Source organism: Perognathus longimembris, unplaced genomic scaffold (assembly GCF_023159225.1).
Source record: "Perognathus longimembris pacificus isolate PPM17 unplaced genomic scaffold, ASM2315922v1 HiC_scaffold_5325, whole genome shotgun sequence".
NCBI classification, from domain to species: domain Eukaryota; kingdom Metazoa; phylum Chordata; class Mammalia; order Rodentia; family Heteromyidae; genus Perognathus; species Perognathus longimembris.
In genome coordinates, this window is record NW_025960740.1 from 60,766 (window position 1) to 73,346 (window position 12,581).

The window sequence follows — 12,581 nt, forward strand, 5'->3', positions numbered from 1 at the left end:
AGGACTTCGGGGGCTTCTACGTGCGACCCGACCGTGGGCCCCCGGAGCACGTGGGTTTTGAAGAGCGGAGGGTTCGGTTCCATGTCCATTGGAGGTTAGGACGGTTCCTCTCTGAAGGCAGAGAGATTAGCCCTCCCCCTCTGCCCCCGTTCTCCTCCCTCCCCGGGGGGAGAGGACAAGCCTGGAACCTCGGGGTGTGCTTGGAGGTGTGCCAGCTCTCGGGGTCACCGTGGACGGGGACGGCCGGGCCATAGCTCCCAGCCGTGTCCAGGATCCCCAAGAAAGCCAGGAGCTCTGGGGTGGGGGACGGGGACTCAGGAAGGGGGTCAGGAGGAGGGAGGGAGGGGAGGCGGCCCCCTCCCGCCTTCGCTCCTCCCTGGGCCGCCCCTGCCCCCGCGTGCAGGGGTGAGGCAGGCAGAGACTCACCCTGCGGCCCCGGTAATCACCGGGCTGGAGAGAAAGCGCCTCAGAGGGGGATTTTTACTTGAGAAAGGCAGAGAGAGGGAGGAGAGAGCTCAGCCCACTCTTTCTCTCTAGAAACAAGGATCTGAAGTTGACTCAGGCAGCACTGGGGAGGGGCGGCGGGAGAGGTGCCACCGTTAGCCACGGGGGGGAGGGGGAGGGGCGGCGGGCGAGGTGCCACCGTTAGCCACAGGGGGGAGGGGGAGGGGCGGCGGGAGAGGTGCCACCGTTAGCCACGGGGGGGAGGGGGGGCTGCGGGCGAGGTGCCACCGTTAGCCACGGGGGGGAGGGGGAGGGGCTGCGGGCGAGGTGCCACCGTTAGCCATGGGGGGGAGGGGGAGGGGCGGCGGGCGAGGTGCCACCGTTAGCCATGGGGGGGAGGGGGAGGGGCGGCGGGAGAGGTGCCACCGTTAGCCATGGGGGGGAGGGGGAGGGGCGGCGGGCGAGGTGCCACCGTTAGCCATGGGGGGGAGGGGGAGGGCTGCGGGCGAGGTGCCACCGTTAGCCATGGGGGGGAGGGGGAGGGCGGCGGGAGAGGTGCCACCGTTAGCCACGGGGGGGAGGGGGGAGCTGCGGGCGAGGTGCCACCGTTAGCCATGGGGGGGAGGGGGAGGGCTGCGGGCGAGGTGCCACCGTTAGCCACGGGGGAGATGGCGGGAGAGGTGCCACCGTTAGCCACGGGGGGAGGGGGAGGGGCTGCGGGCGAGGTGCCACCGTTAGCCATGGGGGGGAGGGGGAGGGCTGCGGGCGAGGTGCCACCGTTAGCCATGGGGGGGAGGGGGAGGGCGGCGGGAGAGGTGCCACCGTTAGCCACGGGGGGGAGGGGGGAGCTGCGGGCGAGGTGCCACCGTTAGCCATGGGGGGGAGGGGGAGGGCTGCGGGCGAGGTGCCACCGTTAGCCACGGGGGAGATGGCGGGAGAGGTGCCACCGTTAGCCACGGGGGGAGGGGGAGGGGCTGCGGGCGAGGTGCCACCGTTAGCCACGGGGGGGAGGGGTGGCAGGCGAGGTGCCACCATTAGCCACGGGGGGAGGGGGAGGGGCGGCGGGCGAGGTGCCACCGTTAGCCATGGGGGGGAGGGGGAGGGGCGGTGGGCGAGGTGCCACCGTTAGCCACGGGGGGGGAGGGGGAGGGGCTGCGGGCGAGGTGCCACCGTTAGCCATGGGGGGGAGGGGGAGGGCTGCGGGCGAGGTGCCACCGTTAGCCACGGGGGGGATGGCGGGAGAGGTGCTACCGTTAGCCACGGGGGGAGGGGGAGGGGCTGCAGGCGAGGTGCCACCGTTAGCCACGGGGGGGAGGGGGTGGCAGGTGAGGTGCCACCATTAGCCACGGGGGGAGGGGGAGGGGCGGCGGGCGAGGTGCCACCGTTAGCCACGGGGGGGGAGGGGGAGGGGCTGCGGGCGAGGTGCCACCGTTAGCCATGGGTGGGAGGGGGAGGGCTGCGGGCGAGGTGCCACCGTTAGCCACGGGGGGGAGGGGGGCTGCGGGCGAGGTGCCACCGTTAGCCACGGGGACCGTGACAGTGAGGACGGAGGGAGGAAAGGGCTGGACGCAGAGCGCGGAGCGGAGCTTCCTGTCCCGAGCCGTCCCTGACTGGGCTGTTGAGGGGGGGTGGGACCACGCCAGGGCACCCCCCCCCCACTGGGGTCAGGGCCTGGGGCTCAGGCCAGCTCTGGGACCCGAACTTGAGTAGGATGCACTTAGTCCTCCCGGCCCTTCCCTGACTGGGTGGTGTCCGCTGGGGAGACAACTGGGAAGCACCGCGCCCCACCCAAGGACAGCACTGCCACTGGGAAGGGAGGCTCCAGCCAGGCCTCGGCCCCTCCCCCAGGGCGGTGGGCGGGGCTTGCACACCATGCCCCTCCCCCAGGGCGGTGGGCGGGGCCTGCACACCCACGGCCCCTCCCCCAGGGTGGTGGGCGGGGCCTGCACACCCATGACCCCTCCCCAGGGTGGTGGGTGGGGCTTGCACACCCACGGCCCCTCCCCCAGGGTGGTGGGCGGGGCTTGCACATCCATCTCACAGATGAGCAGGCCCGGCTGGAGGAGACAGAGGGCTGCGGGGCATAGCGACCAGGCCTCTAGCACCAGTCCTGTCTCAGGGAGGATCCTGAGCAGAGTCCCTCTGGTGCTGTGCTAGGGAGAATCCTCCCTCTTGTCCATGAGCAAGGGAGAGACCTTTAGGGGTGTGTGTGTGTGTGTGTGTGTGATTGGGGGTAGAACTGTCTTTCTCTCTCCTCATCCTTCTTTCTTTCTCTCTTTCTTTCCTTCTTTCTTTCTTTCTTTCTCTGTTCTGTGTGTGCGGGTCTTCGGCTTGAACTCAGGGCCTGGGTGCCGTCCCTTGCTCTCAAGGCTAGTGGTCCACCACTTTGAGCCACAGCTCCATTTCTGGCCTTCTGGTAGTTCACTGGAAACCGTCTCATGGAACTTTCCTGCCCAGGCTGGCTTTGAACTGCCACGCTCAGATCTCAGTCTCCGGAGTAGGTAGGATGACGGGCGGGAGCCACCAGCAGCCAGCGTTTTCCAGTCAGGATTCCGCCTGGAAATGTCCGTTGTGTGCCTCGGTTGAACCATCTGTCGCATAGGAGTCGCACCCCTGGGCAGCCGCTTTCAAGTTGCTATGTGGGGGACAGGATGGGAAGCCGCCCCCCCCCCCACCGCAGTGGGAAGGGCACGGACACCATCCGTGCATCGCACAGACGGAGGAGCGCCCACAGGGGGCAGACTCGCCCAAAGCCACGGGAAGAGGCGGTGGCAAGGGCGGGGCGAGGACCACAGGCCGGGGGTGGTGAGATCGGGCGAGGAGCAGGGCAGGGGCAGCGTTTCCAGCCCCCCCCCCACCCCCGCTCAGGCAGACACGTGTTCCGGTGCGGGCTGCAGCCCTCAGCCGCCCCCACCCAGGCGGAGGAGGCCTCCCGCCTCCCTCCCTCCCTCCACAGACCTGCACCTTCCCACGGTGTCCACACGCGCGTGCGCACACACACACACACACACACGCAGGACACAGAGCTCAGTGCGGTCGGGATGCCCACGCCGGCTGCGCTGCTGGGCTCTTCCACGTTCTCCAGCTCTCCACTCTCGCCGCGTCTTTTGCTCTGCCCGGCTCGTCCCGCCCCCGTCCCCGCCCCCACCCCGCCCCCCGCCCCCACCCCCGCCCCCGCTGCCCAGGGCCTGACCCCTCCAGGCTCCTCCGTGGGGAAACCCCACACCGGTGAACTCAGTGCCCCGGCCCCACCTCCGGGTCCCCTGTGCCCCGACGTCGGGGCGCTGTCCCAGCTGGAGGAGGTTGAGGGGCTCACTACCTCGGATTCGAGGGGAAGGGGACTGGCGGGGCCCTGGCAGCCACCCCACGAGCATTTTCCGGGGGGGGGTCCGTTCCCAGCTCTGCTCTGGGCTCAGCACGCATCACAGGCGGAACTTTCTGGAGGCCTAGAGGGACGGCGGGGAGGGGAAGGGCTCTTTTCTCCCGCAGAGGCCCGGGGGCTGTGGGGACGGCGGTGGGTGGTAGGCGAGCTCAGGGCCGTGGCCTCCGGCGCCCCTGGGCCCAGCTCTCCCCTGGCCCGGCAGAGCCGGGGCGCCGCTACCCTCGCGGAGGGAGGGCAAGGGCGTGGCCCCAGGTCGCACGGGCGGAGACCCAGCACGGGGTCCCTTCGGGTGCCTGGCCTGGCAGCCCTGGGCTTCCCTCCGCCAGGCAGGGGCCGCTAAGCGCCTCTGGGGTGTGCCCCCCGGGCGGAGAGGCCGAGCAGCCACCGGCGGCCGGGCACTGCCGGTCCTTCCCACTCCCCCCGCCGCCCCCCCACCCCCGTCTCGCAGCCCGTTCCAAGAAAGCCATGTGCAGCCCAAACAAGGAATATGCTGGAACTTCTGTTGGTTCAGTGTTCCCTGCGGCGAACAGAATCTTCCGGTTCCGAGGCCTTCTGTGTCCCCTGGGAGGCTTCTGCTGGGTTGGCAGTCAGGGCCGGGGGGGGGGCAGGGCGGCTGGTGCCCACGGAAGCTTGTGGAGTCCGGGAGTGGGTGGCGCGGCGGCGACGGCGGGGGGAGGGGAAGAGGAGGGGGTGGGATGGGAGGAGAGGAGGGTGGGATGGGAGGAGAGGAGGGCTGGGTCCTCCGCCCGGTCCCTCGCCGCTCCGGGCCATCTCACCGGCATGGATGTGCGTTGCGCGCGCCGTTGGGAGAAACGACTGTTTGACCAGGGAACAAAGTTAACGCGGCAGAGGGAAGGCGCGTCCTGCTTGCTGGGGGTCTGAGAGTCGCGTGGCCAGGCGGGCCGCCGGAGCCCCCGCGGGCTGAGAGCGGCCTGCGGAGCCCAGCATCGGGTGTGGCGGGGACACCCGGTGTGGGAATTCCCCTTTGGATTCTGGGTGACCCTGTGGGCCCGGGCTGCGGGACCGTGTGGAGGATTAGCCTTCCGCGGTTCACGCGCAAGCCGACGCCGTTCTTTCTGCCAGCACACACGTTTCCTCCAACACTCGGAATGCTGTCTGCTCCCCAAAGACCTCCCTCCCCTGAAGCCGACTTGTGGGTCCACGTCAGGGCCCCCCTGATCCCAGGGTGTGGGGTAGCAGGAAAGGAATGGGCTCTGGGTGGGGAATCCCAGGCTCCAGGTCTTGGACCCCAGCTTCTCTGTCGTAACCTGAGGGGTAGATCTCCATGGCAACCCGAGGGATACGTCTCCATGGTAACCCGAGGGGTAGATTGCCACAGAAAGATACAAGTAGTCAAGGCAGTTTGGATGGCACTCAGCAGGGAACGCTGCTTTGTGCGCACCCTGGCTCTTCCCCTTCCTCCAGAAGTTCTAACTTGGCGGGGTCTTGGTAACTCCTGGGTGGTGAGGTCAGCTCTCGGGGGTCATGGATTATTGAGATCCACATGTGACCACATGTTGACAATCCTGACAGGCAGCAGGTCTGCCTGCTCGGGACCAGAGACCTTGTGCTAGCACCCCAGAGAGGGAGGATGCTGCAGGTGTTTTCGCAGAGAGGTTTCAAGAGGAGAAGCCTGTCCTGTGCACCCAGCGAGAGGAGGCGTAGCCGGCTCAAGGGACGGGTGCAGCCGATGGATAGATGTCAATCCAGTGGCAGGGCCCGTGGCTTTAACCCTTTGGCAGCCACAGACTCCTTTGTGAGGTTGGTCAACAGTATACATCCTTGGTTCAGAACAATGCACAGGCACAAAGATCACATCTGTATTTCTGCCCCTCCTGGGGCTCAAAACCCAGGGCTCGGGCACTGTCCTTGAGCTTCTTTTGTTGTCGTGGTGGTTCAAGACTCGTGTTCTACCCCTGGAGCCACTTGCTAGTTAACAGGAGATAAGATCTCGTCTCGCGGTCCTTCCTGCCCAGGCTGCCTTTGAATCACGACCCTCCCCAGTAGCTAGGATTATGGGCGTCAGCCACCGGCACCGGGCTCATTTTGGTCGATTTCTGAGTGGGTTCGCCAATGCCCAGCATCTCCCACCAGAGGGGTCAGCTAACGGCCCCCGAGGCTGGGAACGAAGGAGGAAGCGGTGAGAGGGAGAACAGGAGGAGTCGGGGGGGGGGCACGAGGGAGGGGCGGGTTACCAGGAGCGAGGACTCTCAGAGGTGGGGGCCGGGGGCCCAGGGCTTCCCGACCCGGCGCGGACAAGGCCGAGGAGGCCGTGGGGGTTGACCGCCAGGGCCCCGGGGGAGGAGAAGCGTGGCCTCGGGTGGGCGAGGCTGGCACACGGACTCTTCCATGGAGCCCAGGGGGTGGCAGCCAGATTGTGGTGGGCTCGTGGAGTGTGGGAGGTGGGAAGAGGAGGCGGCGGATGTCGGACATTTGTTCTGGAAGTTTGGCAGCGAGTAGGGAAGGAGGGAGGAAGCAGCCAGGCTGCTGGGCTGTTTGGAGAAGCCCCTGAAGACCGTGAGGAGCGGGGACAAGCCGGCGTGCAGGGGCCGGCGTGTGGGGCCCTCCCCCCGAGGCCACCGGGGCGACGACGCCCACGAGACCCACGCACGTCCTCAGCTCCCAGGGAAGGTGCACAGGTCTCCCGAGCGGAGTCGGCGGTGACCCATGGGGGCTTGCGGGGCCCACTCACAAATGACCCAGGAGAAAGTAGGACCGGGGCTCCTGGCCTCCTCTTCCCATGGGGGAAACTGAGGCCCAGCAGCGTAAACCAGCGGGTAGCCGAGCCAAACAGGAACTCTGGGTCCTCTGAGTCCCGCAGGCGGACAGCAAGCCGTTTCCGGTGCGAGCCCTGCTCTTCGCAGTCCATTAGCGCGTTCCCACACCCTCAGCCGCACAGTGGATGGCTTCGGCTCTGCCCCTCATTGTCTGGGGTGCTGGGGGGCCCCCCACGGGCTCGCACGTGCAGGGGGCAGGGAGCAGCCCTTTCCCCTTCCCACTGAGGTCCCCATCTGCCTCCTCCCTCCCGCCCTGAGCTTGGCAAGCCAGGTCCATTGTGTTTCTGATGAGGCTAGCTGCTCTCAGCGCCTTGAACATAATGATGCCCGTACAAGGCACTGTGTCTCCAGCAGTTACTGTACTCCAGGGACTCCACTAAGCTCATCGCCTACCTTATTATCTCACTGGATCCCTGAAGCAACGGCACAGGGTGGAGGGCTCTGACCGTCCATGCTTTACCGGGGGAGGTGGCTGAACCGTGATCTGAACTCTGGCTGGGCCGGTCCTCCCCGCTCAGAACTGCGTCCTCCCACACGGTGGCCAGCGGCCACACACAGCCACCCGCAGGAAATGAGATCAAAGCCGTGACCTGCGGCCCCACTCACCGGCCAGATGTCAAGGGCACAGTGGGCCTGCGTGGCCAGTGGCCGCCATGCTGGACACCCAGAGCACAGGGCCCCCGGCATGCGGCTCTGGAGCCCCACCCCAGCCGCCTCACACCCCGGATGGGGAGACCCAGAGTCCAAAGGACCTCGCACGCACGGTCCAGGAGGAGGCTGGGCTAGGGACCCTCACCGCCGTCCTCCAAGTGGGGACCCTGAGGCCCAGAAGGATAGAAGGATAAGCCAGCTGGTGGCCAAACTGGGTGAGGTCTCTCCTCCTCCTCCTCCTCCTCCTCCTCCTCCTCCTCCTCCTCCTCCTCCTCCTCCTCCTCCTCCTCCTCCTTCCTCGTCCTCCTGTATCAGGGATGGACCTCAGGGTCTGGGTGCGATCCTTTAGCTTCTTTGCTCAAGGCTGGCATACTACCACTTAAACCACAGCTCCCTTTTCAGCTTTTTGGTGGTTACTTGGAGATGCGCGTCCCGTGGACTTTGCCGCCTGGGGCTGGCTGCGTATCACGAGCCCCAGACTTGAGCCTCCCGAGTAGCCGGGATTCCACGCACGCGCCATTCGCGCCCAGTTCAGGACGTGGGTCTTCGGGGCCCCTGTCTCGGGGCTTTGGTGCTGTCCCGACGGCCACATTCCCCGTGGAGGGCTCCTGTGTTCCGCCGCTGAGTGCCTGCCAGTCTCCATGCCCACCTCTACCTCCCTGCGTCCCATCCAGGGTGGGCGGGCAGCCTGGCTGAGTCACACACCCCAGGGCCACGCCCAGGTGCTAATGAGCACCCGCGCCAGGCGCCCCTGCTCCCACGCACGCTGGGCCCTTCCCCTGCACCCCTGCCCTCCCCATCCCCCCCCCCAGCACCACCCACCCCTCCCCTCCCCTCCCCTCCCCGCCCCATCTCCCTTGCTCCTCAGCACCCGGGAGCACCACCCTGGCCCTTTCTCCTTCTGCTCAGGACATTCCCCTCTCTCCAAGAACCCGGGAGCACTTCACTGCCCCTGGACGTGGCCTCCCCCGCGGTCCCGAGGGCAGGGCCCGCCTTGCGCCCTTCCTTCCGCTCTCCCGTCTCCTGGCCCTTCTCCCTCCCCCCCCCGCCCGCCGTCTGCTGACTGCCCTGCTTGCCAGGGGCTTGCTCACGCTGGACAAGAATACAGAACTACGTGTGTGCTCCGTGACCCCCCCCTTTGCCCTGTCCCCCGGGCCCCCCCCCTCAAAGGCAGGCACCGGGCCTTCTGCCTTGAGGATGGAGACTCGAGGTTCCAGGTGAAATGGCGAGGCTCCCTGGCCCGGGCTCTGTCCTGGCCTCCCCGGCTCCCGCACCTCCCGCGGTGCCTTCCGCTCTGTGCGTGCCGGGTCCGCCATCGAGTGAGGGCTGGGTGCCGTCCTCTGTGACGGGGGGAAGTAGAGAGGTCAAGTGCCAAGTTCAGAGTCCCACGGTCGTTCAGTGCAAGGAAGACGGAGCCCAGGCCTCCGCGGCCGCAGAACTCGGGCTCCTGAGGACTCTGCTGCCTCTGGGGCAGATGAGGAGGCTCAGGGCCCGCCTGCTCTCCGCACCCTCACCCGGCCGTTCCCGCCCGCCGAGGCCGCGTCTTCCAGCCCCGGGCAAGGGGGTCGAGCGGCCGAGGTGTCAGGAGAAGCCCGCCCGTGCCTGTCCTCTCCCGGGGGCGGCCTGGGCCCGCCGTCAGGAGCCGCGGCCCTTCCTGTGCGTGCGAGGAAGGCGCTGCAGCCCGTCCTAGGGCCCCAGGCTGCAGCCCGAGGCCGTGGGCTCCGTCCAGGGGGCCTCTGCTGAGCGACCTCCGGCTGGCAGGGACCGGTGCTCGGAGCCTCCCAGTCCGCAGCTCCGTGGCGTCCCCGTCCCATTTCCCGCACGGATCCCGGGAGGTGGGCTTCGTGACAGGACTTCCCCGAGGGCGGACGGGGGACCTCGAGCTGGGCGGGACAGAGTCCCTTCGCGAGGGCGTTTGTTTGCAGGGCCCGAACTCAGGGGTCCTGAGTCGGTGGGTCTGGAGCCTTCGAATGTACGCGTGAGGTCCTCAGGCCGTTGCGTAGCCGCGGGCTCGAGGAGCGCCGGTCGGATGGAGGCCCTCATCTCGAAGAAAGCCGTTCTTGCTGTTGGTTTTGTTTGGGTCTCAGGACCGAGGGTTCAGCGAGGGGCCTGTGTTCTCTACCACCTGAGCGGGCCCCCAGTTCTTCTGCCTTTCGTTTCCTTTTCACAAGGGTCTTCAGCTAAGTTTGCTTCACTAGCCTCCAACCTGCCGCCTCCACCTCCCAGATATCCGAGATGGCAGACGCACGCCACCGTGTCTAGCTTGTTCTAGAGATGGGCTCCTTAGCTTTCTGTCGGGGCTCGTCTGTAAGCACAGCCGAGGACGTCTGCCGGGATTTCAGCTCCTCCACATCCCGGTAGGAGGTTTGTTTGTTGTTTTGTTTTCTAATGGAAAAATTCTAGTCATCTTCCTCCCGCGTCTTCCTGCCCACGCACCGAGTTCCCGTTCTGGACCTCGCCTAGGCTAGGTGCGGGTGGGCGGGCCGGGCCGGACCGGCCCTCTGCCGCCCGCCGCCTCCCCCTTCCCCGCCCACCCCTCTCCGGGGCGCTGGGGACGGACGCTTCCCGGGCACCGCTCCTCGAAACGTTTGCTCCCGAGAAAGATGGCACGACGGCCTTTGGGTGCACCCGCCTGCCTTAGAGAGAGACTTGTCCCCTTTGTCCCCAGATGGCTGCTCCTGACACCCCTGGCTGAAAACCTCCCTTGTCTCGTTTTCTGTTTCTCTCCGGGCTGCTTGAATCCATCTTCTCTTCCTGAAAGCCATACTTGGGCACCAGTAGAGAGAGGAAAGGGAGGTGCTGGCCCCCAGGAACTCACTGGCAGAGTGAGAGAGACAAAGAAGAATGAGGGGGCCCCATCTGGACCCGGATGGTGAAACTGATAGGACGCAAATATACACATCTCATCTTGGCGTCTGCTTCTTGTACAGACTTCCCGAAACCCTTGCGGTTTCCTAGGCGAGGGCAACGGGAGCACCTTCTCTTCTCGTGTCTGATCTTTGACCCCAGTTCTCGGCGCTGAGCTCTTCCGGAGCTTTCTGGATGTTGGGAGCGTTGTTCATTCTGCGAGGTGCCTCGTCGAGGGAGCCTGGGTAGGGCTGGCCACCGGAAAGGTGGAGCCGGAGCCGTGATTGGAAGCGAGGCGCTGAGCCGAGAGCTGGGAGCGCACGCCTGGCATCCTGGCTGCTCAGGAGGCTGAGATCTGAGGAGCACGGTTCAAAGCCAGCCGGGCAAGAAAGCCTGGGAGACGCTTACCTCCAGTCATCTACCCCACAGCTGCAAAGTGGAGTCGGGAGTCAAATGTCAGAGTGTCAGCCTTGCACAAAAATGATAAGGGATGACGCCCAGACTCTGAGTTCAAGCCCCAGAACAGACAGGCCTGCACGGGCGCGTGTGTGGGTACGTGTGCGCGCGCACACGCGGCATGGAACCGTTTTCCTCATCCCCCGTCCGTCCTCCAGGAAGGGCATCGGGGATCGAGCGAACCCTGGATTGTGTCTGTGCGATGGAGCCTCCACACCGGGGCTCGCGTGGTCCAGGAGGGGGTGAGCTCCGCAGGACGGAGCTTCCGAGCTCGGGGTGCCCCAGGCTGGCCCTCTGGGCTTCTTCATCCAGCGGTTCACCTCGCTCCTCCATCCTGTTCATTTTGTGCGGAGCATGTGTCCTCGTGAGGTCTGCGAGACACCGCAGACCATGCACAGACCTGAGAAGGGGTTGTGGGGATCCTCAGTCGCGGGCTACGCTGAGCAGAAGGGGGGCGGGTAGCTTGGGGAGCCACTTCCTGCGACTGGCGTCTGCCGCAAGGGGCACCCTGTGGGACAGAGCCCTTAGCCTGTGGCTCTGTGCTGACTCCAGGCCGTTAGGGTAGCAGAGTTGTCCTAACTCATGCAGCAGAACCAGGTGGTATGGAAGAAGCAGCGCCTGTGCAGTGGCCAGAAGCGCGGTCGGGGTGTTTAAAGTGAGTTTTCCTTACACAAGATACTGGCGATCACCAAGCAGGAGGCCTGTGGCAGGGCCCCCGTATCTCACCCAAGTGCTGGGGTCTCTACTTCACTGCTGGCGAAGAACGGGCAGGATTTCTTGCCCCACAGAGAGCCCGAACTACTGCCGTGTGAGGCCATTGGTTTGTGTATGTATTCTGCCATTCTCTTTCTTCCTCATCCTTTTCCTGGGGTCTCCAGCGGCTTACTTCCTGGTACCCTGATGTGCAGCTAGTGGTAGTAGCCCCCCCTCCCCCCAGGGTGTGCAGAGCAGGGGTCTGGGCCGGCCTGTGGCTTCCTCTGCCTCAGTTGGCCTCGTCTGTGTGGCTCGGACCTGCCCATTGCCCAGCACGGGGAGATGGGACTTGGAAGCCATGTTGGGGTGAGGCCTTATCAGGAACGTGGCCCCATCCCGGCAGGGAGTGGGAGTCGAAAGCCGGGAGTGCAAGTACCTGTGGGGGACAGTGGCTCTGCCTGTCACTTGCTGGGTGACCTGGATCGCCCCGCAGAGCTTCACCGGCGCAGAGTCTGGGGCCTGACTCCGGCGCGGAAAAGGAGAATGGGCATTTCAGTGACACGCCCAGAGGATGGGAATAAGCCCTGGCCTGTGGGAAACCTGCCCAGAGTCCCCTCCTCTGGCTGCTCACGTGTGTGAGAGCGCGGCAGAGAGAGCCCCAGGCCCAAGCCCAGGGCTCCCCCGGAGAGGGAGAGGCGCCAAGAGAGTGGGCGCAGGGGCGGGAGGGGCTGTTTCCACGCCCTTTGCACTTGGAACACATCAGTGTCTTGCCTGCTTACAGCGGGCAATGGGGCTTCACACCGACATCCCAGCAGCTCACGAGGCTGACATCTGAGGATCTCGGTTCAACGTCAGCCCGGGCAGGGAAGTCTGTGAGACTCTATCCCCAATCAACCAGTACAAATGCAGGTGGCTCCAAGTGGTAGAGCACCTGCCTGGAAAAACAAAACCAAGGGGCAGTGCCCAGGCCCCAAGTTCAAGCGTTAGGATTGGTGTTTACAACAACAATGACAGAAACAGCAGGCTACCTACTCAAAGAATTAAAGACTACAGATTTTCAGAGACTTATTATATCCTGCAGCTCTGACGCTATAGGGTTTTAATGCTTCACAATTTGATGAGTCTAACTTTTTCCTTTTTTTTTTTTTTTTGGTCTGTCGTGGGGCTTGAACTCAGGGCCTGGGTGCTGTCTCAGAGCTTTGTCGCTCAGGGATAGCACGCTACCACTTTGAGCCACACTGCTGTTTCCGATTTTCTGGTGGTCGATTGGAGATGAGAGTCTCGGGGGCTCTTTGAAGTCCCGGCTGGCTTCCAACCTCGATCCTCAGATC

General features: G+C 65.5%; 1 protein-coding gene across 1 annotated transcript in view; it reads left to right on the top strand.

Annotated features, from left to right (window-relative positions):
- The window catches only part of LOC125345128 (calcium/calmodulin-dependent protein kinase type II subunit alpha-like), a 47,216-nt gene that overhangs the window by 2,930 nt on the left and 31,705 nt on the right, over positions 1-12,581 (top strand).